The 27,906-nt window shown below is 35.4% G+C and overlaps 1 protein-coding gene across 7 annotated transcripts in view; it reads left to right on the top strand.

The window, feature by feature from the left end:
* The window catches only part of LOC147831059 (uncharacterized), a 185,456-nt gene that overhangs the window by 60,625 nt on the left and 96,925 nt on the right, over positions 1-27,906 (top strand). The window contains exon 4 of one of the 7 annotated variants that reach the window (XR_015524990.1): positions 19,394-19,707. The exons of 5 other annotated variants lie outside the window; for them this stretch is intronic. The gene's annotated coding sequence lies outside the window, so the exon portion shown is untranslated. Of the gene's footprint in view, positions 1-19,393; positions 19,708-27,906 lie in introns of those variants that run through there. One more of the 7 variants, XR_015524989.1, reaches the window with a different exon arrangement.

Raw genomic sequence — 27,906 nt, 5'->3', positions numbered from 1 at the left:
GTAAATGCACAAATATAATATTGTATAGCTTCCCATTAAAAATATGAATTTAAAAGATTTATTGCCATTTCAACAATATAGTGCAGCACACAGTGAAAGAAAACAATGTTCCTCCAGGACAACATGATATCAAATGACATACATTGACAACATATCACAGGACTACTACTATAAAAATTTAGAGAATAAAATAAAATAAGATAAACTAAAATAAAAATACATAAATTAAGAATAAGAGTGCAAAGTGTGGTTTGTGCAACATTTAGTGCAAATAAGACAGGACTGACAAGACAGAACAAAAACAGTAACGCCTACACTATGGATGCTGTGCAAATACTGAAGCAGATATCAATACTGTACATGTTGTTTTGTGAGGGTGTACTTCATAACATAAAGATTTGAACCTAACCTACCCCATAGACCACTAAAACAGCCTTAAGTTGCACAAATATTATTGCAGGAATAGCCCATTAAAATATTCCTGTAATGCCAAAATTATTAGAAGGTTTAGAAAAATCATCTTCCATCAACCTCCATTTTGTGATGTTCTGTCACATCATTTATGTGATGTAAATAATGTACTGTAAATAGATACAATCTTCATTTTTGATTAATAATGTGAATTGCTAAGTGCTTAATTTAGATAATTTTAAAGGCAAACACCTCAGTATTTAGATTTTTTTTTAAACCTGAGATTATCAAATAATTTTATCTTGGACAAATATTGTCAGATATTGTTATCCATGTGATGTCAGTAAAGTTGCTTTGGACAGAAGCATCTGCTAAATGACTTTATGTAAATATATTCATTCATTCATTTTCCTTCGGCTTAGTGCCTTTGTTCATCAATGTACCACCAACCTATTCATCATGTTATACACAGTGGATGCCCTTCCAGCTGTAACCCAGTACTGGGAAACACCCAATACACACCCACACTACACACATACACTACGAACCATTTTAGTTTATTCAATTCACCTATAGTGCATGTCTTTGCACTAATGGGGAAACTGGAGCACTTGAAGGGAACCCACATGAACAAGGGGAGAACATGCAAACTCCACACAGAAATGCCAACTGGCCCAGCTGGGACTCGAAAAAGAGACCTTCTTGCTGTGAGGTTATTGTGCTAACCACTGAGCCACCGTGTCACCCTAATGTACATGTATAAATCTTAGTTTCCAAACAATAATGCTTGCGCCTAGTTTTGTTGTTTAGGGTCACATTGAGTTAATGGCGTGTTATATTTAAACATATAATTTTATAAACATGTCATTCAGAAAATATTTGCTTAATGTATTCACCCAGCTGGGGCAGTATAGCGAAAGCTACTACAGTAGTTAATTATTTTTATTTTTTTACCCAAATCACCTCCAGCCTTAAAGTCATGCCTTAAAGACGCGGCAACGGCTTATGAATATTTGGGCATGTAAGGAGTTAAAAAAATGAGGCACACGATATGGCACATCAAAGCCAGAACATGTCACTGATGTAAAGGAAATCAGCTTCAAATGAATATTAATGAGCGGAACAATTACCTCTGGGAGATGTTGTCTGCAGCTTAGCTTTACTAACATACACCTCACCTTTGGCTCGGTGGCATCAGAGAAGGAATCCCCAGCAGGCATCTCTTCTCCAGCTGCTTCTATATTTGGTTGTCATTTCTGCCCTCGCTCTCCATCAGTCTGTTTCTGCCTTCCTTTTCTTTCCCTCACTCTGTTTCTCCTCCCGCACTGCTGTTGTTGTTTTTTATATAGATATATATGAAACAAGCGAAAGCAAATCTCCTGCCTGCAATATCTGTGGAATTGAGAGCTGTGTTATATGTCAGGTGGGATATTTTGTAATACATACGGCAATATTAACACAACAAATAGTGGTTTCATTATTTACCTATAGGAAATGTCTGTGGATGGTACAATAGATTGTTTGCGTTATACGGTTCCCCCATGCTGATGTTTTGTAACTCGGTGGACTTTTTTAATGAGTTCTTCCCATCTGAAAGTTATCAAATTTCTGCTCCGCCGCCTGCTGGACCTTTGCTTAAAACTGTACGCTAGTCAGCCGTGGAGATTAGCTTAGATCCATTGATTGAACTTTGAAAGAACTCTCTGAGCAGAGAAGAACTCCAAAGGTGACTGGAGTTTAATACGCAGCTCCTCACACTTTGAGCTTATACCTACACGTTCCTACACTTTTCTCCTCCTCCAGCTTTAGCAAGATTCACACTTTAATGCTAATGCCAGTATGAGCTTTATTGAAGGATTAGATTTCCCCGAGTCTGCTTTCACCTTGAACGTCTGACTTGTTTTAAGAACTTTCGACTTGTATGAAAAGTGGGACAAATTGGAGTTGTTTGTCTTTTTTAATTTGACCTCTTTAATTTGAAAGTTTGAGCGTTAAGAGGGGTGAACTTGATTTAATATTACATTTTCGGGTCTGTTTGGCCCATGGGTAAAATTCAGGTATTCGAAGCACGTGATAACATTATTATTAAAAAATATTTTACATAAATCTTTAAAGATTATATAAATATTTCTAGCGGGCAACTTGATGTCAAAATGACATCAAAACATGTCATTCATTCATTTTCTTGTCAGCTTAGTCCCTTTATTAAAACGGGGTCACCACAGCAGAATGAACCGCCAACTTATCCAGCACGTTTTTAGGCAGCGGATGCCCTTCCAGCCGCAACCCATCTCTGGGAAACATCCACACACACATTCACACACACACACTCATACACTACAGACAATTTAGCCTACCTAATTCACCTGTACCACATGTCTTTGGACTGTGGGGCAAACCGGAGCACCCGGAGGAAACCCATGCGAAGGCAGGGAGAACATGCAAACTCCACACAGAAACGCCAACTTAGCCAAGGTTCGAACCATTGATCCAGCGACCTTCTTGCTGTAAGGCGACAGCACTACCTACTGCGCCACTGCCTCGCCCTCAAAACATGTCAAGAATGCTAATTAATTTGATGTCAAAATGTTGACGAACTTGACGTCCATTTGACATCCACACATCGATTCCATTCTGACCACCAAAATAACGACACAAAAAGTATTTAAAATAAGAGAAGCTTTTTTAGAGTGACATGGTGGCTCAGTGGCTAGCACTGTCACCTCACAGCAGGAAGGTCTGTGTGAAGTTTGCATGTTCTCCCCATGATGGCATGGATTTCCTTCGGATGCTCTGGTTTCCCCCACAGTCCAAAGACATGCGCTATAGGTAAATTAAATGTGCTAAATTGACAGTGGTGTATGTGTGTGAATAAGTGTGTGTGGGTGTTTTCCAGTACTGGGTTGCAGCCGGAAGGGCGCTGTGTAAAACATATGCTGAATAAGTTGGCGGTTCTTTCCACTGTGGCGATCCCTGATTAATTAAGGGACTAAGCTGAAGGAAAATGAATGGATGAATGAATGAATTAAGTTATATTAATCTAAAAACTTCAATTACAAATTACAAAATTATCTGGATTTTGCATCCCTACAATGTGTATAAACTTTTGTTGTCAACACAGTATGAAATAGACATCTAACATTGGCATAAACAAAACAAGTCAAAAAATTTTGACGCCAATGTTAGATGTCTGTTTGGTGCTCATTTGGTTACTAGGGTCATTCAAGATGAAGGTGGCTTTTTTCCAGTCATTAAATAAGATTTGTAACTGAAACTGTGATCTTTCATAAAATGCAAGTCAGCAGTCACTGACACTTTTTAGAAAGAGAAAAAAAAAACTAATACAGGCAAAACAAAAGTAATACACGTGGCTACGAATGTTTAGAGGTTTTATCGATAACAATGTATAAAAACTATAAACAATCCCCACTGTGTGGATAGAAAGTGTGTGTGTGTGTGTGTGTGTGTGTGTGTGTGTGTGTGTGTGTGTGTGTGTGTGTGTGTGTGTTTGTGTGTAAATGGTTGCCAGATTGCAATAATTAAGCAAATAATTTAAGAGCTGATATATTATTTTAACAGAAAATCTCTGATTGGGGGATTTAAACTATAGACATCAGGCAGCTCCTTGTAAAGGCTTATGAAGAGGCTTTGTCATTTTTTTCAATATCAAAGGTTTTTTGCCGTTGTTTTTATTTTTATCACATATTAGTCTCATCTTCTTTACCAACGTATTGCTAAAGTCACAGTTATCATTAAAGATGTCATCTTCCTACAAAGCTGTCCATAACATATATTTTAGTCATAGAATTTGGTAACAGAAAAAACGATTCAGACTAGATTTGCCTGGAAAACTTTGACTCTCTGGGCTGATGTGGAGTGTGTGTAATTGTTTGTATTTTTTTATTTTTTATTTTTTGCAAATTCAAGTTAATGAAAGGTGCATAAACAGGAAACCAAAATGTATTTTATCTTAAGAATGCATACTGTGTTGAAGAGGTGTATTTCATCAGTTTTATGAGCATGATCCTTTTGTGTTTTTAAAGCTCACTTTCCACTTAAGACTTTAACTGTATATTTAGGGGTGGGCTTTTTATACTTTTTTGTATGAATTTGTACTCATACAAATTAGACACTTTTTCACAAAACAATAAAAAGATAATAATATAACAATATTATTAATAAATAATAATAAAAATATTAATATATTAACCCAATAATATTAGCATTGCTATTGCACATTTTAAAACTGTAAGGAATTTACTAAATTATTACACCATATGTATGCACTGTAAAAAGCATTTATTTGACTTGTTTTGAAAACGTAAGTAAACCAGTTGTAAGTAAACGAGCTGTGTGCATAATTAAAGGAATTGTTCATTTTTTTAAGTAATTTTAAGTTTTACAGTGTACATAGCATGACTTGCACATTTGGAATCTTCTGTTTTCAACTAAAAATATGTGTCTGCATACAGACTTGTTATGGTTAGTGAGTTTAACTAGACCACATCAACAGAAATGTGTTTTATTTAGCTGCTTTGCAGAGCGCAGTCTTTGAGTGCTGCCGTTCCCACTTAGTGCAATCATATTCGATCTAAAGTGATCCAGTTTATGCAGTTAATAAAAGAATCACAGGCAATATTTTTATATGTGGCTTTTCAATTTATGATAAAGCATTTGGATTAAAGTTTATTATTGCCTTGTTTTCTAGCAAGATCTGGCAACGTTAATGAGTAACGGTGTACCTCATTCCTTGACTGCTTGCACTGTGAATACAGAAGAGACACAGTTATACATTTAAATACAGCTGAAGTCATAATTATTAGCCCTGCTTTAACTTTTTTTCCTTTTAAAAATATTTGCAAAATGATGTTTAACGGAGCAAAGAAATTTTCACAGTATGTCTGATAATATTTTTTCTTCTCTAGAAAGTCTTATTTGTTTTATTATGGCTAGAATAAAAGCAGGTTTTATTTTTTAAAACCATTTAAAGGTCAAAATTATTAGCTCCTTTAAGCTATATATTTTTTTTCAATTGTCTATGGAAAAAATCACTGTTATACAATACCTTGCCTAATTACCCTATTCTGCCTATTTAACCTAATTAACCTAGTTAAGCCTTTAATTGTCACTTTAAGCTGTATAGAAGTGTATAGAAGTGTCTTGAAAAACATCTAGTAAAATATGGTATACTGCCAACATGGCAAAGATAAAATGAATCAGTAATTAGAAATGAGGTATTAAAACTATTATGTTTAGAAATGTGTTGAAAAATTCTCTCTGTTAAACAGAAATTCTGACTTCAGCTGTACATCATTAACAACTAGTTGTTTCGATTGTTTCTGTACACTGCGCAAAAGTACAAATGTGCTTATTACTGATACATTCCTGAGCAGTGTGTACAGAACAGGATTAAGCACTACAAGGAAAGCTGTCAAACAAATTTCGATGCAGCGTGTTTGTGGCCAGTGTGAGGGTTAATAATTAAAGCCCTGATGGTAGAAACACATCAGCAGTGATTAGTCTTCATGTATGTACAGCTCACTTTAAGTGCTAAAAAGCCATAGGTCAGCTTTACATTAAATCGACAAGGCCTATTGATTTATCCAATTTGGATTTGCCTTGTCTTTTGCACATAAACTTCAAATATGCTGTTCATATGGGAATGGCGCCATTGATTTCCTTAACTTAAGACCAAATGCTAAAGATTTTTGGATAAGCTTCCTCATTACTTAAGCTAAAATCAATAAGGAAGAGCATCTTTTAATGAACGAGCGGTTTGTACAGCAAACTGCTGAAATGGGCCCCCGTTCATCTGCCGCCCGGTCGATCGATCGTGAAGGTCTTTAAGCGAAACCCAATTGGTTGACATTGTGGTTTATCCTTCACGTCAAAGCGTACAGCCTTCGGAAAGTGAAGCGCAGTCAAAGACGCAACAGGAGTTTTTTTTTTTCTTCGTTCCTGCCGGTTTCTCCGTCGTGCTCAGTGAAGTATGAAAAGCCAGTTGGAGATTTAAGAGTGCTGTTTGTGCACAGACTGTGAAATATATGAGGGATTGTTTTGATTAAATGTATCTCTGTGAATATTTGGGTCTTGAATTTTAATGGCTTATCTTGTCTCGACTTTTGTATTGGTTGTCTGACTGTGGCAGTGAAAGTAGGTTTAGATCAATGAGGAAAGCGAGAGAAGGAGATGTGAGTCTGACCTCCCATATAGAACACCTACTGCATCTCCTGGAACAGAACAAACCCCTGCTGTGCGCTTAAAAACCTGACACGCTCAACTCACACACAGTTTTAATTGTTGTTAAAAAGTGGAAAAAACTACAATCCTACTCCAACTTCCCGACTTTACTTTAAAAGTTGACTGAAGTTCTGAGTTGAATTGTGTTGAAGAAAATGACTCAAATTTCTTTGTGACTGAATAATTAAACTCTTTATATAAATAATTAAAAGTGGCCGTTGGCCAAATAGGTGGGGATTCGTTTCAAATGGCTGTATATGAAAGTTTTTTCAATTGTTTTTACATCTTTAGTGACCCAGACCTATATATGTAATACACATGGATCTCTATTTGTTGCCACAACATACAATTATCTTATGTTAAAGCTGTATTTAGTAATGTATTAGGATAAACATGGGAGAGCGAGCACTTCACAGCCACACAAACAGCAAGACTAAACTTTTTTTAAAGGGCACCTATGATAGAAATCATTTTTTGTAAGCTGTTTGTAAAAAACTGTGTGTAGGTGTCCACTGTCACATTGGGGTGATATACAGACAATTAGTCTCTTTTTTTATTTACTAATGTTAAAATAGGAGATCTCACTTTACAATAAGGTTCATTAATTAATGGTAGGTAATGCATTTACTAAAATGAACAAACAATGACCAATACATTTACTGCAGTATTTATTCATGTTAATAAACATTAGTTAATGAAAATACAATTGTTCATTGTTAGTTCATGTTAACTCATGGTGCATTAACTAATGTTAACAAGCATGGAATTGAATGGTAATAATGCATTAGTAAATGTTCAATTATGAGTAATAAATGCTGTACAAGTTGTTTATAATTAGTTCATGTTAGTAAATGCATTAACTAATGAATCTTATTGTAAAGTGTTACCAAATAGGATCCAAATCCCTCCTGTTTTGAGACCCACCACAACATGACATAGGAGTGTGCTTTCCCGGCCCACCAAATTGATTGACAGCTGCGTATTAACGTGTCTCCATAGTAACGTGTATAATTATATCAACAATACAGGAAGTGCGCAAAGTAACAGGCATTAAAGGATCTGATCTGCTTGATGTGATCATCAATCATCATCAAGTGTGATCAAGAATGAGTTTTACAAGTTTACATAGTTTTTAAAACAGTGCATGTTTGTAATGAATTACAGTGATTTTACCGTCTCCATCAACACAGCCACATTAAATCAGTTTGTGTGCATTAAATCAGGTTTATTTTGTACATTAACTTAAGGGATATCCATACAGCAGTGGATATTAACAAAGTTAAACATTTGTGTGTCTGTGCGCGAACTTTGTAACAACATTGTGTGTGACTCATCGTTCTCAATGGCTTATTAACTCCACAACAAATACATCAAATACTCACTGGGAAAGTTCTCACTGTAGTATTTCTCACAAACGTTACGTGAGATCTGTTTCCTTCATGTCTGTCACTGTGCTGTTTATCTGACACCGCCGGAGATTGAGGCACTCTCTGACAGGCATTTGGGAACAGTGAGCAAAGAGAACTAGCATTACAGGACAGGCAACAAAAACAGCTATAATAGAGCAGAAAATTCCAATATTCTGAAAGCTAATAAATAATCTGATGGGGGTTTTGAGTTGAAACTTTACAGACACATTTTAGAGGCACAAAATACTCATCTTAAATCTTGAAAAAGGGGTAAAATACCTGACCTTTAAATTTGGGGTAAATAATCCGTTGTTCTCAGTGGTTATTAAAGTCATGCAAAATGATATTCAAGCTAAAACCATTTTAATATTATGTCTTTATTTGAATTTAATATATTATATTAATAATATATAAGCACAATAGCAGTCTGTTTTTTAATGTTCATAAGATGTTATGGAAATTAAGATGTTTTGAGTCACTGAATGTCATGGAAAAGTCAGAGAATTTTATATTTGGCTGAAAGTAGGAACCCTTTGCATCCTATTCTCTGGATAGAGAGTATTAAATGGCTCATTTCCATTCTAAATTGCACAAAAGGTGTGCAGTGTGATGCACATTGATTACAGTGATATCTGCGGCACATCTGATTGGCTAAAGGGTCATGAGTGACCTGCGTGAGAGGAGCCAGGAAAGTCTCAAAAATACACACTTTCACACACAAATCCTGGGTGATTCTTTCTTTCTTTTTTTCTTTCTTTCTTTTTTTCTTTCTTTCTTTTTTTCTTTCTTTCTTTCTTTCTTTCTTTCTTTCTTTCTTTCTTTCTTTCTTTCTTTCTTTCATTCTTTCTTTCTTTCTTTCTTTCTTTCTTTCTTTCTTTCTTTCTTTCTTTCTTTCTTTCTTTCAAATTGTATTGTGCAATGATAGGGTGAGTATTGTTTGATTTCACCCTGCTTTTTTCATTGTTTCTGTTTGATAATAATCATTAATCTTTTTATCTAATATTCTGTTTTTAAAAAATTTGATTAAATATGAAAAAAAAAATATATATATATATATATATATATATATATATATATATATATATATATATATAAAATATATATATATATATATATATATATATATATATATATATATATATATATATATATATATATATATATATATACATATATATATATAATTTTTTTATATATATATAATAAGCCCGCTTAAGTTGGAGAATAACTTACTGTAAAAAGAATACTTATTAAAATACAGTATAATTACCATTTATAAAACCAAAACTAATAAAAACTAATAAAACATAATTTTATTTTTCAGTGTCTTGTACAGATTTTGCTTCATAACTATATCCCTATTACAATCCTTATGTTAAAAAAAGTGAACATCTTTTTTAATGGCGAAAAATGAACGAAAAAACACCTCTTGCAAGCGTTTTTCCAAAGGTGTCACACTTTTTAAAGTCATAAATATGGAAACGGCATAAGTTCACATCACGGAAAAAGAATCAAAGCCTATTGTTGTATGTCCTTTGGTCGTGTAAAGTTTGCTTTAAATGTCACACATTAGCATATGAACTTTTAAATGAGCTTGTTTGCTCAGTAATGCTGGCATGTAAATACAGATATTGAATGCATAGGTTGAATAAGCGAGGTCTGGGTGAGACTTTGGTCTTCACAATGTTAATTAAGGCACGACGAGGGATCTCATGCTTAGATTGACTTGCTTATGTGTGGCTTCAGGAAAAAAAGCACTTTCAACTCCAATATCCAATAGCAGCAATGGAAATGATCTGTGCTGTCTTGATTTAAGCAGACGTGATTGACAAGCATCAATCCCAATATAAAATGCTTCATGCATTATTCAGAGTCGGTGCAATCCCTTGTTGTTGGAGTGTTTTGTGTGTGTGTGTTTGAGGTAGATGGATCATCAGGGGAACAGTAGTGGTATCAGGAAGACAGACAGACAGAAAGAGAGAAAGAGAAAGAGTGAGAGACAGATGTGTATTTGTAGGACATGAAAAAGAGATGACTTGATGAGCAAGCTGGTAGATTGATAGACTCTATTAACATGTAACATTCAACTTTATTGTTGACTAGTATTATTATACTAGTGATACTAGGATTAATAAAAAAATACATTCTATTTTTTTGTTAAATCCATGTAACATGGGCAAGTTTTAAAAATATTATTTTGCAGGTAACATTAGTGAATATCTATGTACATTCTATATTTAAATGCTGTATAATATACGTGAATAACATAAAATTGAATAATTTATTTGTATTTTTAAAAAATTCACAATAAATAGTTTTATTTTAGATGATTTAACTACGTGTTTGAGGCCAACATTTTGTTATTATTATTATTATTATTATTATTATTTGATGTATTTTTATTCATTCATTCATTCATTCAATCATTTTCCTTTGGCTTTGTCCCTTATTTATTTTGCCACAGCAGAATGAACTGCCAACTATTCCTATGTTTTATGCAGCTGACACTCATACACTATGAACAATTTAGTTTAATCAATACACCTTTAGCGCATGTCTTTGGACTCTGGGGGCAACCGGAGCACCCGGAGGAAACCCATGTGAACATGGGGTAAACATGCAAACTTCACACAAAAATGCCAACTGGCCCATCCGAGACTCGAACCAGCAACTTTCTTGCTGTGAGGCGACAATGCTAACCACTGAACCTCTGTGCTGCCCGTATTATTATTATTAATGTTATTATTATTATTATTATTAATAATATTCATTTTCTTTTTGACTGAGTCTGTTAATAATCAGGGGTCCCCACAGTGGAATAAATCACCAACTTACAAAGTACATCTTTTACGCAGCAGATGCCTTTCCAGCCGCAACCCAGCACTGGGAAACACCCATACATACTCTTATCATTATTATTATTATTATTATTATTATTATTATTATTATTACTTATACAGTATTACCAAATATATTTTAGCACCAAAAACGTAATGCATAGAAATGAATGGAAATGTACATTTTTACATTTTGTTTTGTTTAAAAGAAATATTTATTGTAACTGTATATTATAAAAAAAATATTAAATTACAAAAAACACACATTGTATACAAAACAATAACTGTTTAACATAAAAATATTACCACACACACAAATCATTTAAAATGTTTTTAAAAAAGGTATTTTAAACCAACATCAAATTAATTTAATCATTTTTTTATATTACACAAAATTCCCAAGAAATGCTTTAAGTTAAAGTAATATTTAATTATTTGTTTGAATCAAGCACACTGCCCTGTGTGTTTTAGAGAAAACTCACGTTTGTGTAATCGCACTTGACTGTAATTCACATCTGCTGCACTTCATCTTGCTCCTCTGGAAAAAAATTCTACACATCCCTGATTATTATGTACAATTTATTCCCAATAAAAACTGAATTTATAACATGACGTATAAAAGGAGGCAACCATGGACATGGAGCAGATGGACACAGGAGTCCAGACAGATCGAATTATGTGTGTAATTATTTCTCTTCTGCTTTCATTCTCTCTCTGTAGTCCTGTATTGAAGGGAAATGACATTATGTTGCCCATACCTTCAGTACATAAAAATGATTTAATACATACTCCGCTTTCAGCGTGGCGTAGCAGTGATGTCAGTCCTGCGGTGACTCCCTTTCTCTTTCTCTCCCCCTTGAAGTGTTTAAAACGCAAAAGTGTGGTAATAAAGCAATTTAGGATGTAAAACAACCTGGCCGTTACCTGCAGCAAGGCTTTCCGCCGTCATTACTGTCAGTTGTGAAAAACCCAGCGGGCCCGAATGATAAACACAAGGCCTGATCAGATGCCGCCGTGGCCTAATCATGTTTGTAGCGCCGAATTCCTTACCCTTTGAATGACCCGACAGAATGGCAGTGACCCAATCAGAAAAAAACCTAATTGAATCTACCTTGTGGCTGTGCGATTTATGAAAAAATGAAATTGAAGCTGAAATATGTATGCGCCCGAGCCAAATACCTCATGAATTGCTCTGTGCTGCCTACCTATTACAAATACTTATGAAAAACGAAGAAGAAAAAAAAGCACGGCTGGCTTTCTCATTACCCTTTGTAAGGATATTCCTATAGGATAATCTGATTTATTTGCAATTTTCTTTAAGCCGCTTAGTGTTTACTTCTAAGATTAATATTTGCGGTGTTATTAATACCCAGTTGTAATTATGACAGATTGAAATATAGATATATATTTTGTTGAATCTACAATTCCCCCTGTACAAATGGCTGATGCCTTCAGAGGGTTGAGATTGAAATGTGTGGAGGAGAACAGATGAAATGAATGCATAAATGGATGGTGGTCTGTCACACTTAATGGAATGAATGAATGAATGAATGAATGGATGAATGAATGAAGTGATGGGGTGGATTGTCACTTAAAGGGATGCTTAATTGAATGAACGAATGAATGAATGGATGAATGAAGTGATGTGACTGTCATCCTTAAATTGATGGGATAAATTAATGAGTGAATGAATAAAGCAATGAGATGGACTGTCACATGAAAGGGATGGGATGAATGAGTAAATGAATGAATGAAAGTATGAATAAATGGATGAAATGTTTAGGTGTAGTGTTACAGTTAAGGGATGGGGTAAATTAATTATTTAATTATTGGAATGAATGAATGAATGAATGAATGAATGAATGAATGAATGAATGATGGATTAATGAATGAATAAGGCAGACTGTCACACTTAAAGGGATTAATAAATGAATGAATGAATGAATGTAGTGATGAGATGGAATGTCAAAAAGTGATGGGATGAATTAATAAAATGATGAGGCAGACTCACACTTAAAGAGATGGAATGAATGAATGAATGAATGAAGTGATAAGGTGGACTCGCTCTTAAAGGAATGAATGAATAAATGAATGAATGAATGAACAAAGTGATAAGGTAGGCTCTCGCTCTTAAAAGAATGAATGAATGAATGAATGAATGAATGAATGAATGGAGTGATGAGGTGGACTCTCGATCTTAAATGAATGAATGAATGAATGAATGAATGAATGAATGAATGAATGAATGAATGAATGAATAAGTGAATGAATGAGTGAGTGAGTGAGTGAGTGAGTGAGTGAGTGAAGTGTAGAGATGGATTGTCACAAATTGAGATGGAATTAATAAATGTAGTGATGAGGCAGATTGTCACACTTAAAGGGATGGAATGAATGAATGAAGTGATGAGGTGGACTCACTCTTAAAGGGTTGAATGAATGGATTAGTGAGTGAGTGACTGAAGTGATGAGATGGATTGTCAATTGTGATGGAATGAATGAATTAATGAATTAAGTGATGGGGTAGACTTACAACTAGGAGGATGGAATGAATAAATTAAGTGATGACTCTCACTCTTTAAGGGATGCTTGGATGGATGGATGGATGGATGAATGAATGAATGAGGGAGACTCACATTTAAAAGGACGAATGAATAAATGAATGAATGTATGAATGAATGTAGAGATTAGATGGACTGTCACAAAGTGATGGGACAAATAAATGAAGGAATGAATAAAGTGACGAGGCAGGCTGTCACACTTGAAGGGATGAAAGAATGGATGAATGAATGAGCGAGTGAGTTAAATGGGATGGAATTAATGAAGTGATGAGGTGGACTCTGACTTTTAAAAGGATGAATGAATGGATGAGTGAATGAGTGAGTGAAGTGATGAGATGGATTGTCACAATTTTGATGGGATGAATGAATTGATTAAGTGATGATTGGGTAGACTCACACTTAAGGGGATGGATTATATTAATGAATGAATGAATGAATGAATGAATGAATGAATGAATAAATAAGTGAGTGAGTGAGTGAGTGAGTGAGTGAGTGAGTGAGTGAGTGAGCGAGCGAGCGAGTGAATGAGTGAATAAAGCGATAAGATGGATTGTCACAATTGTAATGGGATCAATTATTGAATTAATGAGGTGATGAGGTAGACTCACAATAAAGGGATGGATGAATAAATGAATGAATAAATGAATGAATGAAAGGGACAGCACTACACCCAGAAATGAAAATTCTGGCATTGTTTGTTGAGAAAGAAATGGAGATTTGACTTAAAATTCTGTCTAATAGGCAGTTTACTACTGTACATAGGTTTTAAAACAGAGCTCTAGAATATAAGAGACATTAAGAAATAGAGGACAAGGACTGAATAAGCAATTCCCCAAAAGGGAAGCCAACAGAAAATGCTCGGACAAACCAAACCATATGAAGCAAAACAAAGATTAAGTGAACATACATCAAATAAAATTGATGACCGCAAAATAAAGCATCTAGAGAGGACACAGTAGAAAAAATGTGAAACGTGACCCTCACCCATGCAGGCCTCTTGTCCGTCCCTGACCCATCACAGCTCCTCCAGCACTCAGAAGAGAGCAAAAACACTGATATTTAGATGGATGAGTCCGGCAGCGGGAGCAGAAAACTACCAAACAGCGACCTAAAGCGATCCCCTGTCTTCACATGCTTGATTTCATCCCTTAATTAGAGCCATTCATCAACGGTCTTGAGATACGAGGTTTCACCCCGGCTCTCGCCTCACCACACCTTGCCAGCTGTCAAAATTACAGCGTTCAGTTCATGCGCCATCCCTCAAATAGTTATTTTCTACAAGCTTGGCTGCGTCTCACAATTCACTATTTACTGTATTGTCTTGGCCACACACACACACACACACACACACACGTGCGCCCTCGCACATGCACGCTTACCCGGGGGAGTAGGCGTAATGTCAGCCGGTGCTAATAGTCATTAAGCCTCAGCTCAATTCCAATTAAAGGTCATTAGCCATGTTATTACAGAGATGATTATTGTTTTTAGACTTCAGCCAAACAACGGGCTGCTTGTCCTTGGTTGGCGTGTGGGAAAACAGATCAGAGCCTAATGAGCTAACGGCATATAGATTTGTTATGCATTATGAAAGGATGCCAGAGACCAATGTGGATGTAAGAAAAGGAAAACATCATATTTCAAGGCTGACAGAGCAAGCTTGGTTTGAGAAAATGCTTTAATTCATATGAGCTACATCAATTATTAAATTCATGAAACACTACTTTTATTCCTTGTACATTATGTCTCGTTTGCCAACACGAAATGTGGCAAGGCATCAATAATTTTCCTAGGATGAGTCTGTTAGCATCGTTAGCTTTACCTTGGCTTTAGCGGCTCGCTCATTACAACGCTGCAGGTTGTGAAGAGAGCTCTGTTGCAGAAGAGGAGAAGCAGATTTGAAGAGGAAGAAGAAGAAAGCGGTGGGTTGGGTCTCCTCAGCAAGAGCTAAAATTACCTGACCCAGAGCACTCCTGCAGGGCCTCCACTAAAACAACAAAACCTTCAGATACACAGGCGCCGCTCTCAACCAGTGTTCCACCTGCAGAGCAGTCCATTGTGTTTGAAAGAACAGGCTTGATGTTAAGGAATAGGTAACACTTTACAATACGGTTGTCTTAGTTAATGTCAGATAATGCATTTACTAACATGAACAAACCATGAGCAATGCATTTATTACAGCATTTGTTTATGTTAGCTAACGTTAGTTGATTTTTAGGTCATGTTAACTCACAGTGCATTAACTAATGTTAAGCATTTTTTTTTGGATGTTAATGCATTAGTAAATGTTGAACTACGATTAATAAATGCAGTACAACCATTGTTCATGATTAGCTCATGTTAGTAAACACATTAACTAATGAAACCTTACTGTAAAATGTGACAATATTTCCGTTTTGAATCAGTGTAGGCTACTTTAATTTAATTGACTAAAGCTGATGAATGAATACATTAAAACAAAAACAAAATAATGAGAAAACAGCACTATTTCATTTTTGAAGATTAAAAAAAAATGGAACATTCATTCATTTATTCATTCATTTTCTTTCAGCTTAGTCCATTTATTCATCAAGGATCACCACCTCAGAATAAACCGCCAACTCATCTAGCATATGTTTTACACAGTTGATGCCCTTTCAGCTGCAACCCAGCACTAGGAAAAATCCTAACACACTTATACACACTTTTAACATACGACCAATTTAGTTTAGTCAATTCACCTATACCGCATGTCTTTTGACTGTGGGGGAAACCTACTTGAACATGGGGAGAACATGCAAACTCCACACAGAAACGGCAACTGACCCAGCCGGGATTCGATCCAGCAACCTTCTTGTTGTTGTGAGGCAACAGTGCTAAACACTGAGCCACTGTCCCCCCTACTCACACCACAAATTTGCTATTATTTAAAAATTTTGAGATATCAAAATGAATAGTTTAGTTTGAGTCTCACAGATATAAATGTATAATTTTATTTATTTTTATTAATTAATTTAGTTGTTTATTTATTAATGTTAGAAGTGTCAACCTATCAGCCTCTTAAAATGTTTTCAGTGGTATGATTACTACTTAAATTATAATAATTATACAGGGTGATTCAAAAAGAATACAACTTTTGAGTTGATGTCACTCGAGTGTCTAAAGGGGGTCATATTGAACATCTATGAACTTGTTTTCAACTTAAAAAAAAAAAAGGTACTCTTGACATTTATTTAATTACTCGAGGTTCTGTCATGTTTCTTTGATTAAATACAGATTTTCAAAGTTGTGGTATTCTTTTTGAATCACCCTGTAGTAAAATGTTGAACATTTAGCATTTGACAACATTTTTTTTTTCATCACTATTACACTTCTTTTTGTTTTTATTTAACCAATATATACTATACTATACTATACTATACTATACTATACTATACTATCTATACTATTTTTTTACAAACAAATTCTACACTGAAAACAATGGTTGCAAAGCGATTCATTTTCATTGTTTTGGGCTTAGTCCCTTTATTAATCTGGGGTCGCTACAGCGGAATGAACCACCAACTTATCCAGCACGTTTTTACGCAGCGGATGCCCTTCCAGCCGCAACCCATCTCTGGGAAACATCCACACACACTCACACTCATACACAACGGACAATTAAGCCTACTCAATTCACCTGTACCACATGTCTTTGGACTGTGGGGGAAACCCACGCAAATGCAGTGAGAATATTCAAACTACACAGAAACGCCAACTGACCCTTCAAATTCACCTTTATTTGTATAAAGCTTTTACAATGTAAATTGTGTCAAAGCTTCACATAGAAGATCACATTAAATTGAAACTGTGTCAGTCCAGTTTTCAGTGTTTAAATTCAGTTCAGTTTAGCTCAATTCAGTGTGGTTTAATAATCACTACTGAGAGTTCAAACACTGAAGAGCAAATCCATCGATGCGCAGCTCTACAGATCCTGAGCCATGCAAGCCAGTGGCGACAGCGGCGAGGAAAAAAACTTTACCAATTGGCGAAAGTAAAGAATTTTAAAAATCCTTGAGAAAAACTAGGCTCAGCTGGGCACGAACATTTCTCCTATGGCCAAACGTCTTGTGCAGAGCTGCAGTCTAGGCGCTGGAGAATGATATTCCTCAGCGAAGACTCGTCTGTCACAGGAATCAGTCCATGACCCCCACAGCAGCTGCTCAGGATATGACCTGGTCCAGGATTATGGAAACCTTGGGATCATCTTGTCGCTGCTCTTGGATCAAATCAGTAGCTCTGCATAGTCTGAGGGCCTCGGGATGAGTATCCCCAGGTGGATATATATGTAGATGGGTGCAGCACAGCAAGAAGGTTGCTGGTTCAAGTCCCAACTGGGTCAATTGCTGCTTCTGTGTAAAGTTTGCATGTTCTCCCTGTGTTGGTGTAGGTTTCTTCCGGGTGCTCCAGTTTCCCCCACTGTGTGAATGTGAGAGTGGATTTTTTTCTAGTACTGGGTTGCGCCTGGAAGGGTATCCGCTGCGTAAAACCTATTCTGGATAAGTTGGCAGTTCATTTTGCTGTGGTGACTCCTAATAAATAAGGGACTAAGGTGAAGGAAAATAAATGAGTATATGTAGATTGCATAAAATTAAAAACTTAAATATGAAATATTATATATATAATCAGACCTTAAATACTAGAAAAGTATTTTATTAAAAAACATTTATGTACAGTATTTTACACACAGAAACGTATGCACATTTTCTATGGCATATCAGTACGTAAAAAATGGAAGACAGAAATAAAATACCGAACAACAAAATAACCCACAATTCATGCGATAGAGTGCATAGTGTATAATGCACATTTAGGACCACACATATACGATTCAGGTCTTTCATTAGCCATAACTGCAGTTTTTGTCAAGACTGTGTTATCCATTTCAAAGGATTCTCTCATGAGCCTCCCTTTCCATTAAGATACTTCCCTTAGAAGGGTTTTGGACCAGAGCGGTTGTCTTCAACCCAGCAGACAATTAGACATGTGCTTCGACAAAGACCTGCAAAACCTTCATCAACAGAAGCCAAATGAAGCAACCAGCTTTCCGGCATCCAGCAAACAAAGCTGCGTACACAAACAAAAGACTGATGAATAAAACAGGTGACACGTAGAGGGTTTAGAGGGGGGTTGAGCTGGGCATTGGGACCTTTCATCCAGCAGCAAATGGTGGCCTTTGTTAATGAATTCAATTTAATGTTTACTGTTCTTGAAGCTCTCCTGCCTCATATCCTGGCAGACTGCTTACTAACAAGACTGAAAGTCTGGCATTACGGCGTGTGGCTAAACAGGTCCCCCAGGGAGAGCAGCTTTTCTCTCTTTCTCCCTTCTCTCTCTCTCTCCCAATCCCTCTTTCTCCCTCCTCTGGCCTTGTATTAAAATACCTGCTCAGCGAATCGCTCCTCTTTCCTCCATCTCACACACACACACACACACACACAATGGGCAAAGAGAGCCACCAGCAGGACTTTCCTTCCTTCAGTGGCACACACTGACAGTTTTATCTACTTTACTAACTGCCTTTGCATGTCTAGAATGAATAATTGACCGATTTCAATGCGCTCAGGACGCTCGCTCATTTAAAAGCACAGAGATATGAAATAATAATGACTTGCAAACTCACCGGCGGCATCTAATTTCTGTAATTGTGTGCCAGCTGAATGGAGCTTGATTCTTTTTTTTTTTTGCACTTGTTTTCATAGTAAAAGTGTTCATATAACCATGCACAGCCCTGATTTATTTCTCTCTGCCTGTCTGCGGTGCTGTACTAATATTTATAGCTGTATATGCGTGTATCATTATAGATACAGGGGCTGATAAATTAGTTTGCTGATGACTGTTTTATATCACAAATCATCAGAACATTACAGCCTGCTAATGCAAATCCTCTCTCTCACTTTCTCTCTCTCTCTCTCACCGGCAGTGTGGCGGAGCAGGACCACAGCATTTTAATAATGGTCATTTGTGCGATTATTCCGAAGCATCGGCGGCGCGGAGGAAAGGGGATTTCTCATCGCCTCCTGCCCGCGCATCTGCGGCATTACTCAGTGTGAGCTATTGCAGGAGAGCTCATTGCTCTCAAAAATCAAAGTTAAATGGGTCATCTATCATCTGAATTTGTGTCTGGCTGACTTGTCTGAACATCACAATGATTTATGGCTTGAATTGGAGAAGTCAACCATGCATGTTTCTTAGTTTATCGTTTTATGCTGCCTTCAATTAAACCTCTATAAACAGGATGATGGCTTTACAACGTTGTCCGGCAATAAGGGCGATGAAGGTTTTGCATAAATGTGTAGCTTTCAGCCTTCTAATAATCCGATGACTTTTGTGTTTGGGTTGGGGGACATTTATTTTAGTAGTTATATATATATAATATATATATATATATATATATATATATATATATATATATATATATATATATATATATATATATATATATATATCAAGCAGTTCATGAAATATATGAGAAGCTAATAGGCTTTAGATGTTGTGCAGATGAAAAATGCAATATATTAAATTAAATGAGATTATAATTAAAAATCATAAAATAATCTGGTTTTCCCTCTGATTTATGTTTATTTTTTGACCCCATTGGCACATTTTTATTGTGAATTTGTTGTAAATTTATGTATATTGCATTTTAAATCATTCATTCATTCATTCATTCATTTTCCTTTGGCTTTGTCCCTTTATTCATCAGGGAATGAACAGCGGAACTGCCAACTTATCCAGCAAATTTTTTACACAGCGGATGCCCTTCCCACTGTAACCTAGTACACACATACACTAAGGCCAATTTATTCAATTCACCTATAGCCCATGTTTTAGGAGGAAACCCACACGAACATACAAACTCCACACTGAAATGCTGGGACTCGAACCAGTGCCCTTTTTGCTTTGAGCCAACGTGTTGCCGCATTTTAAAGACTTCAGACTTAAAGTACTATTTTTTTTGTCATCATTTACTCACCTTTTATGTCGTTCTAAATGTATAACATTTAAAAAAGTTATTTTCTATAGAATCCAAGCTATATCTGCCCCACTAAGTTTGTTCACCCAAACCTCTTATGCTTCCAAATGTTCATCAAGTTATCCCCCAAAAGAAAATAGACTCACATTCTTTATATGGTGAACAGATTTATTATTTCCTTTTATTCACTGATACTGATAAGTTGACTGGTCATTATTCACATCTGTTTTGTGCATGATACAGAACTGTTTTATTTTTTTATTTATGTTTTGGCGACATCTTTTCTTGGTTTTCTGCAAAAAACTACATTGCTTTCAAGTGTGGATTAAAACACACTTTTGCAGAAACTGTGCAGAAAAAAATTATTAACTATGTAAGCATGAAGATGGAGCACAAATGCCTCAGTAGACGAAAAAAAACAAAAAACTATTTGCTACATATGATCTACTGAAAAAAAAAAAAGACAGAGAGAAAATCCTAAAAATTAAAATGGTGGCAAAAGTTTATATGAGAGTGTCTTTGAGGGAACATTCTTAAAATAAAATTGATCATGTTTCCTCCATGTAATGCCATTACTGTTAAGGGTATTCTGCTTTGTTTACAGTGCTAGTAACAAAGTAAATGCTGCATTCTTGCATGCCATACATTTTATCTACCTTAATTCCAGACTATTTTGTTTTAACTTCAAATTTTACAATTATACAATCTAACAAAACCAAAAAAAAGCTTATTCAATTCTATGTATTATCTTTGTTTGAATCATAATTAAAATTCCATGCTTGCCTTTTGACTTATTTAAATTTTTTATTTTATTTAAATTTTACTCACATTTTTTACTCTCTATGGTAGAGCTAAACACTATATATCATTTAGGCATCGATATTGCAATGTGTGCATCTACAATAGTCACATCAAAAGATATGCAATGTTGAGTTGACTTTGCAGTGTATTTTTAGATTTTAAAATACAAAACCATAAAGAATGCTCTCACTTTTGTCTTTGCTTCATTGCATTTATCTGTGCTTGCAGTTTGTCTGTTACATTTTAGGAATGATACTCTTCCTTACAGACTCCCAATCAATCAAAATTTGTAATTTGATAACACTTTAGGGATCAATTCTCACTATTAACTAGTTGCTTATTAGCATGCATGTTTGTGAGGTATTGGCTGCTTATTAGTATAATTAGGGCCAGACAGAATCTGCTGACATTTTTTGCTATTTCTACAGAGAATTTTGTAAAAAAAATCTGCGGATTTATGCGGGCTCATTTTGGGAGTATCATAACTAAAAACTGAAATAAAAGTAATACCTTTTTACATTTATTGAATGTTTACAATGCAAATCCAACTAGATCCACAAATTTGGTAAATGAAGCAAGTCTTTCAGACTACAGAAAATATTATTTTACAAACTGAATTGTAAATAAATCTAATTAACATTTTCATATGAGTCAATAATATTACTCAAATTATTTAAAACCTAATAAAAATACATTTACAAACATTTAAACAAGTAAATACATAGACTCAGTTATGGGCTTTAAAAAATTGGCAGATTTCTGCACGCACAGATTGCATGTGTGCCTAGTTATAATCTACATTTTCTGCATGATCTTAATCTACATCCATTACTCAATACCTAAACTACCTTAATATCATATATTAACAATATTATTGAGGAGCAAATTAGGAGTTTAATGAAACAAATGTCACATTTAATGGTTTGCTAATAGCAAGAACTGAACACTAAAATAAAGTGTGACTATAAATTCTTTCTTAATAGTGCTATTCAATCATTTGGTGAAATTCATCGCCGGAAAATGAAATATCGCAATGTCCAATTTTTCCAAAATCATGCAGTCCTACTCTATGATCTCAACTATACTTACAAAGCAACATTTGTTCTTGCCAGAAGCTCAAACTTGCCATGTGACACTGAAGAATAAACCTCATTGGCTCTCACACATTAAGCAAGCATCAACTTTCTGAGCTTTAATGCCATTGTTAGTTGTTCATTATTTATATGTAAATAAAAGCCTTAAATAAATATGTTCTTCATATAAAGCAATCACGTCTTTTAAGAAGATAAACAAAAATATTATGTGTTTTTAATAATGTAAGGGTAAGTGAGGATAATTTTTTTTCATTTTGTGTTAAACTGACTCTTTAAAATCATTTTGATTTAAAGTCATTTTGTTTCATAATTATGCAAATTAAGAGGGCTGCACAAGATATCGTTTTAGCATCAATATTGCAACGTGTGTGCCGCAATAGTCACATCACAACTTTGGGGTGTATTTTTTACATTTAAATGATTCCAAAAACCATAAAGCATGCACTGTTCATTCATTCATTCATTCATTCATTCATTCATTCATTCATTCATTCATTCATTCTTTCATTCATTTACGGCTTAGTCCCTTTACTAATCCAACACAATCTCACGGCAATTCGTAACTTTTCCATTTAGTGGCTAATTCGTACAAATTCGTACGATCTAATTCGTACATTTTAGTACGATTTGCGTATCCCCCAATGACGGTTGGGTTTAGGGGTGCGGTTAGGTGCCACGCCTTCTTTTTAAAATCGTACATTTTCTTACGACTAAACTCGTACGAATTCGTACGAATTAGCCACTAAACTGCCAAAACGTAAAATACTTACGTTTTCTCGTGAGATCAGGCTGACTAATCTGGGGTCACCACAGCAAAATGAATAAAAGCCTAAAATAAATATGTTCTTCATATAAAGCAATCATGTATTTTAAAATGGCTTGAATAAAACTTGAAACCTTTTATTTAGAATTGTATTTAATTTTTTATCTTGGACGTTTTGGGTGAACAGACTTTCAGTAGAGGGACAGAATGGATTTGATTCAAAATATCTTCATTAGTGTTCCATTGATGAACAAAAATATGTGTTTGAAATAATATAATGGTATATTTTGTTCATTTTGTGGTGAATAACTCTTTAAAACCATTTAGTTTTAAAATAATTTATTTTCACAATTATGCAAATTAAGACATGTGTCTTTATTTAAGAATGTTTAGAACCCAGCCAGCCAAAAACGCTGAAGAAGAGCATAATTTTGTGCACCGTGCTCCTGCAATGAAAGAAGACTCATGTCGCTTTGGCCATTTTTCATTAACTAAATCCTGTAATTTGATCATTTTGTGATTCTTATGACACTATAATGTCATTAAGGCGCGATCTTGATTATTCCCCGCTTGCATCAACAACCAAATGCCACCTTAATGATCTGCCGTTTGCTTATTGTATTCTGCTTATTATTTCCCATTTCTCATTATTGCCATCATTTTTCTAGATAAAAGTGCATGCAAAAATTCAATTTTCCGAGCCTGGAATCCAGGGGCGATAACATGTTTGCTGATTAGAACCTGAATATATGGAATTTAACATGGCAGTTGAAGAGTAAATGGTGTTTTTGCGAGCATATGTGTGTGTGTGTGTGCTTACGTTTCGCCTGGGAATCATCCTGTTTCTTGTGTTCATTGTGTTTCCTGTGCGTATCTAGACTCATCCTTGAGATATTGATATGTGTTGTGTGTTCCTGTTTAATGCAGGCGGTTTTGTTTGAGCTTTATTTATATCTTTATTATACACAGCGATAGTGTAACTGGCGTGTTTATTGACAAAGGTATACCTAGGGATAAACCAGACTGAAAGGCCCAATTACCTGTGTTCATCATTACAGGTTTCAGGCTGTAGAAAACAAGCTTTGATTCTTTGTTTAGAAGGTTTTATTTCTGTCAAGAAACATGTTTAAATAAACCCCCCTGTTCTGTTCTCAGCCTTTAAAACAAGCGTGTTAACCATAATGGGCCACGAAATGCAGCTTTTGTTTCTTTTCGAGAAGCTTAAGAAGGTTTTTTGCTCTTTGGGAACACATGTCAGATGGAAAGAAATGGCACAAGGATATTGAAAAAATTTAGAAGAGGAACTGATTTAATTTTCACAACCAGGGAAAGTGTAAGGACCTTGGCATTGGCTGAAGAGGGTGAAATTAATCAGTGCTATCTGTAGTGAGCGCCAGTTAATCACAGGCCTCAGCATTTTATTAACAAAATGATATATCTGCTTCAAATTACCATATCAGGGAAACTTGCTCCCCCACCCCATGCTTCTCACATTTTGTCATTTGAAACGGAACCTTGATTAACAACATTTTTGTCAAGGCTTTACTTTGTTGAGAGAGAGTTTGTGTGTGATGCAAATGACCAAAAAAAACAAACAAAAAAAAAAACAGAAAAATTGCATGTATTGTATCAGGGTCTTGTCTTATGTCTCCAAATGGCCTGTTTTTATTAAACTGTGTTATGTTTAGTCAGTCTTTGCGCTTGGTGCTGAAAATCTGTATGTAGCTTTCTAACATGTATTGGTGCTGCCAGGGAGAATTGTGCGGTGAAGGCAAGGTTATTTTGTGCATGACAACAATATTTTTTTTGACACAAGGACCTCCGGTACAAAACACTGATGGTGTTGCTGTTGTTTGTTTCTGCTGTTATTTCTGGAAAGTGGCTAGCTCTGCTTACTATATATAACATCACTTTTGATGAATTTTGATAGACAGCATATATTATTTATTCATTCATTCATTCATTCATTTTCTTTTCACCTTAGCCCCTTTATCAATCAGGGATCGCCACAGCGGAACGAACCTCCAACTTATCCAGCATATGTTTTTATGCAACGGATGGCCTTCCAGCCATAACCCATCACTGGGAAACATCCATATACACACATTCACACACATATATACACTATGGACAATTTAGCTTACCATTCACCTATACCACATATTTTTGGACTACCAGAGCACCCAGAGGAAGCCTACATGAACACGGGGAGAACATGCAAACTCCACACAGAAATGCCAACTGACCCATCTTGGCCAGAACGCTCTTGTAGAGGAGATAAAGGATGTCTTTTCTGGTAAAATTAAGGTTGGCGTATGTGTAGCACATTCGCCTAATAACAAGAAGGTTGTTGGTTCAAGCCTCGGCTGGGTCAGTTGCCTTTTCTTTGTGGAGTTTGCATGTTCTCCCCTCGTTGGCATGAGTTTCCTCCGGGTGCTCTGGTTTCCCCCACAAGTCCAAAGACATGCGGTACAGGTGTGTTGGGTAAGCTAAATTGTCCATAGTGTATGTGTGTGAATGAGAATGTTTCCCAGTGATAGGTTGGAGCTGGAAGGGCATCCGCTGCCTAAGACATATGCTGGATAAGTTGGCGGTTCATTCATAAAGGGACTAAGCTGCAATGAATCTGAATTAATAATAATAATAATAATAATAATAATAATAATAATAATAATAATAATAATAATAATAATAATAATAATAACAAGAGACATTATATATATGTATGTATGTATGTATATATATTTACAGAATTGTTGTAGAGTATATATTTACTGTAAAGTATACAGTAATTTTCACAATTCACTTTAAAATACAGTAATTTACCAAATAAATGCCCTTCAGTAAATACAGTTCAAATTGCAGTTAAATACTGTGCAGTTTACAAAACATTGTAGGATAATGAGTTTGTGATTAGATTGTACTTTAGATTAACAACACAGATTGATTTTATAGCACCAGGTTCGTCTTTCTGACACCTTTATGGCAATCAAATACATTAAAAATAAATACAGGCCACAAATGAACATTGATCTCTGAGTGGCAGTCTCCAAAATTAAACCAAGACTTGGTAACTTGTGCTAAAACATTGTGTCCACCATTCTCATTAGGTAAGGTTAATATTAAATTAAACAAATTGATAAATGACTATATAAACTATAGCCTATGATTGTTAGACTGGTGCATGTTTTTGTGTTGTCAATATGCTTGTGTTTATATAGGCCTATTGTTGTGTGTGCAACATTTGCATATTTATAACCACCAAGGAATGTGGAGGTTGCGAGTCACTGGCATTGTTATTTTGGGGGGTAACAGGCTGAATAGTTTTCGGAACATCTGACTTTAGAGATCAGTTCTTTGTGTTTGGTCCTCCTAAATCTAAAGATAATCAAAATGTGTACTATTTATTTTGTTAGCACACAAAAAGAGTCTTAAAATATAGGATATAATTTGGTCCACTCCACTCTAACTGTAAGTTTGCTGCAAATATTCTGTCATATTATGTTTCATCAGACTACACAGGAGGAACTTCACTTCACTAAAAGGACTTTTCAGTCGCACTTGAAATCTCCACCTCCTTATCTGCTGTGTGTACATTTAATGTGGTTTGCCACAGGGTTTTGGTTTGGCCTCTGTGTTTGTTCACCCTGTATTCGCTTCAGTTATCCCATATTTTTTCATAAGCATTACATTTTACATCATTGTAATAGTGTCGATAAAATCCAAATGGAATAAGTCTCCATACAGTGCATCTAAATGCACCAATATCCTTTCTAACACATTGTGTTCTATTACTAAATAAATGGACAACCCTGACAAGCGGTTCCCTTTTTCTAATATCTAGCCCTGAATATCACCTGTAACCATAGTGACAGTGACTAAAGTAAATATCAATTGTGGCAGACCAGATGACATCCTACTCTGTTGCAAATTCTTAATGGACAGTGGCTTTGAAAATGTTTTATTGATTTTGTACAAGCCACATATGTATGGAAGTTAATTGAAATCTGAATCTAATCCACTCAAGACCTTGCCAATGTGAAACTAATATGTAAAATAATTATCTAGCCCCAGTGGTTTGCACTTTAAAACAGGACTCACAATTAATTCTTCTGATGTGTGAATGCCATGTATTGGATGTGTAATGCATAATTAGTGCTTACAGTAATATTTTTCTTAAAGAGACCCTATTATGGGTTTTTGAAAATGGCCTTCCATACAGTGTGTAACAGCATTAAGTGAATGAAAACATCCAGCTGAGGTTTAAATATGAATTTGCACCATGTTCAAAACTATTGATTATTTAACAAAATAGTCGACTTAGAGTTGAATACATGAGTCATGTCAAGTTCGTATCTTTTGCTTGAACACGTCGTCGTCGATACGCTACATCACCAAATATGAAGTGCCGGTATCGGTAAAACGTGAACGTGCCTTTTTCTTCAGATACTAGTGTGGGAGTGTGGGGGATCACGTGACTGATCGTGACAAGAAGATGATGATCACTGAAAGATGGAGATTCGGCTGTGGGGAATAAAGGGTTAAAGTTCATTTTCACAACAATACCACAGTATAGCCAACCTAGTGCTGTGTTTGTTCCTGTTCTTTTATTTTTTGATTTTGGATACAATAACCTACGCTGCAATGTGGGATTCGTTGGCCATTTGCTATTAAAGGACAGAGCAGCAAAGACTATTATGTAAGAGACTTTGTCAGACTTTGACAGGGACTTTGTCACAGTTCATATGGACCACTTTTTTCTTCTTCCGGATCATAACACGTAAGTGTAATTAAAATTGTTG

The sequence above is a fragment of the Danio rerio genome, chromosome 24 (assembly GCF_052040795.2).
Source record: "Danio rerio strain M-AB ecotype USA chromosome 24, GRCz13ab, whole genome shotgun sequence".
Lineage (NCBI taxonomy): Eukaryota > Metazoa > Chordata > Actinopteri > Cypriniformes > Danionidae > Danio > Danio rerio.
This window is presented reverse-complemented; position numbering and strand designations above follow the sequence as displayed.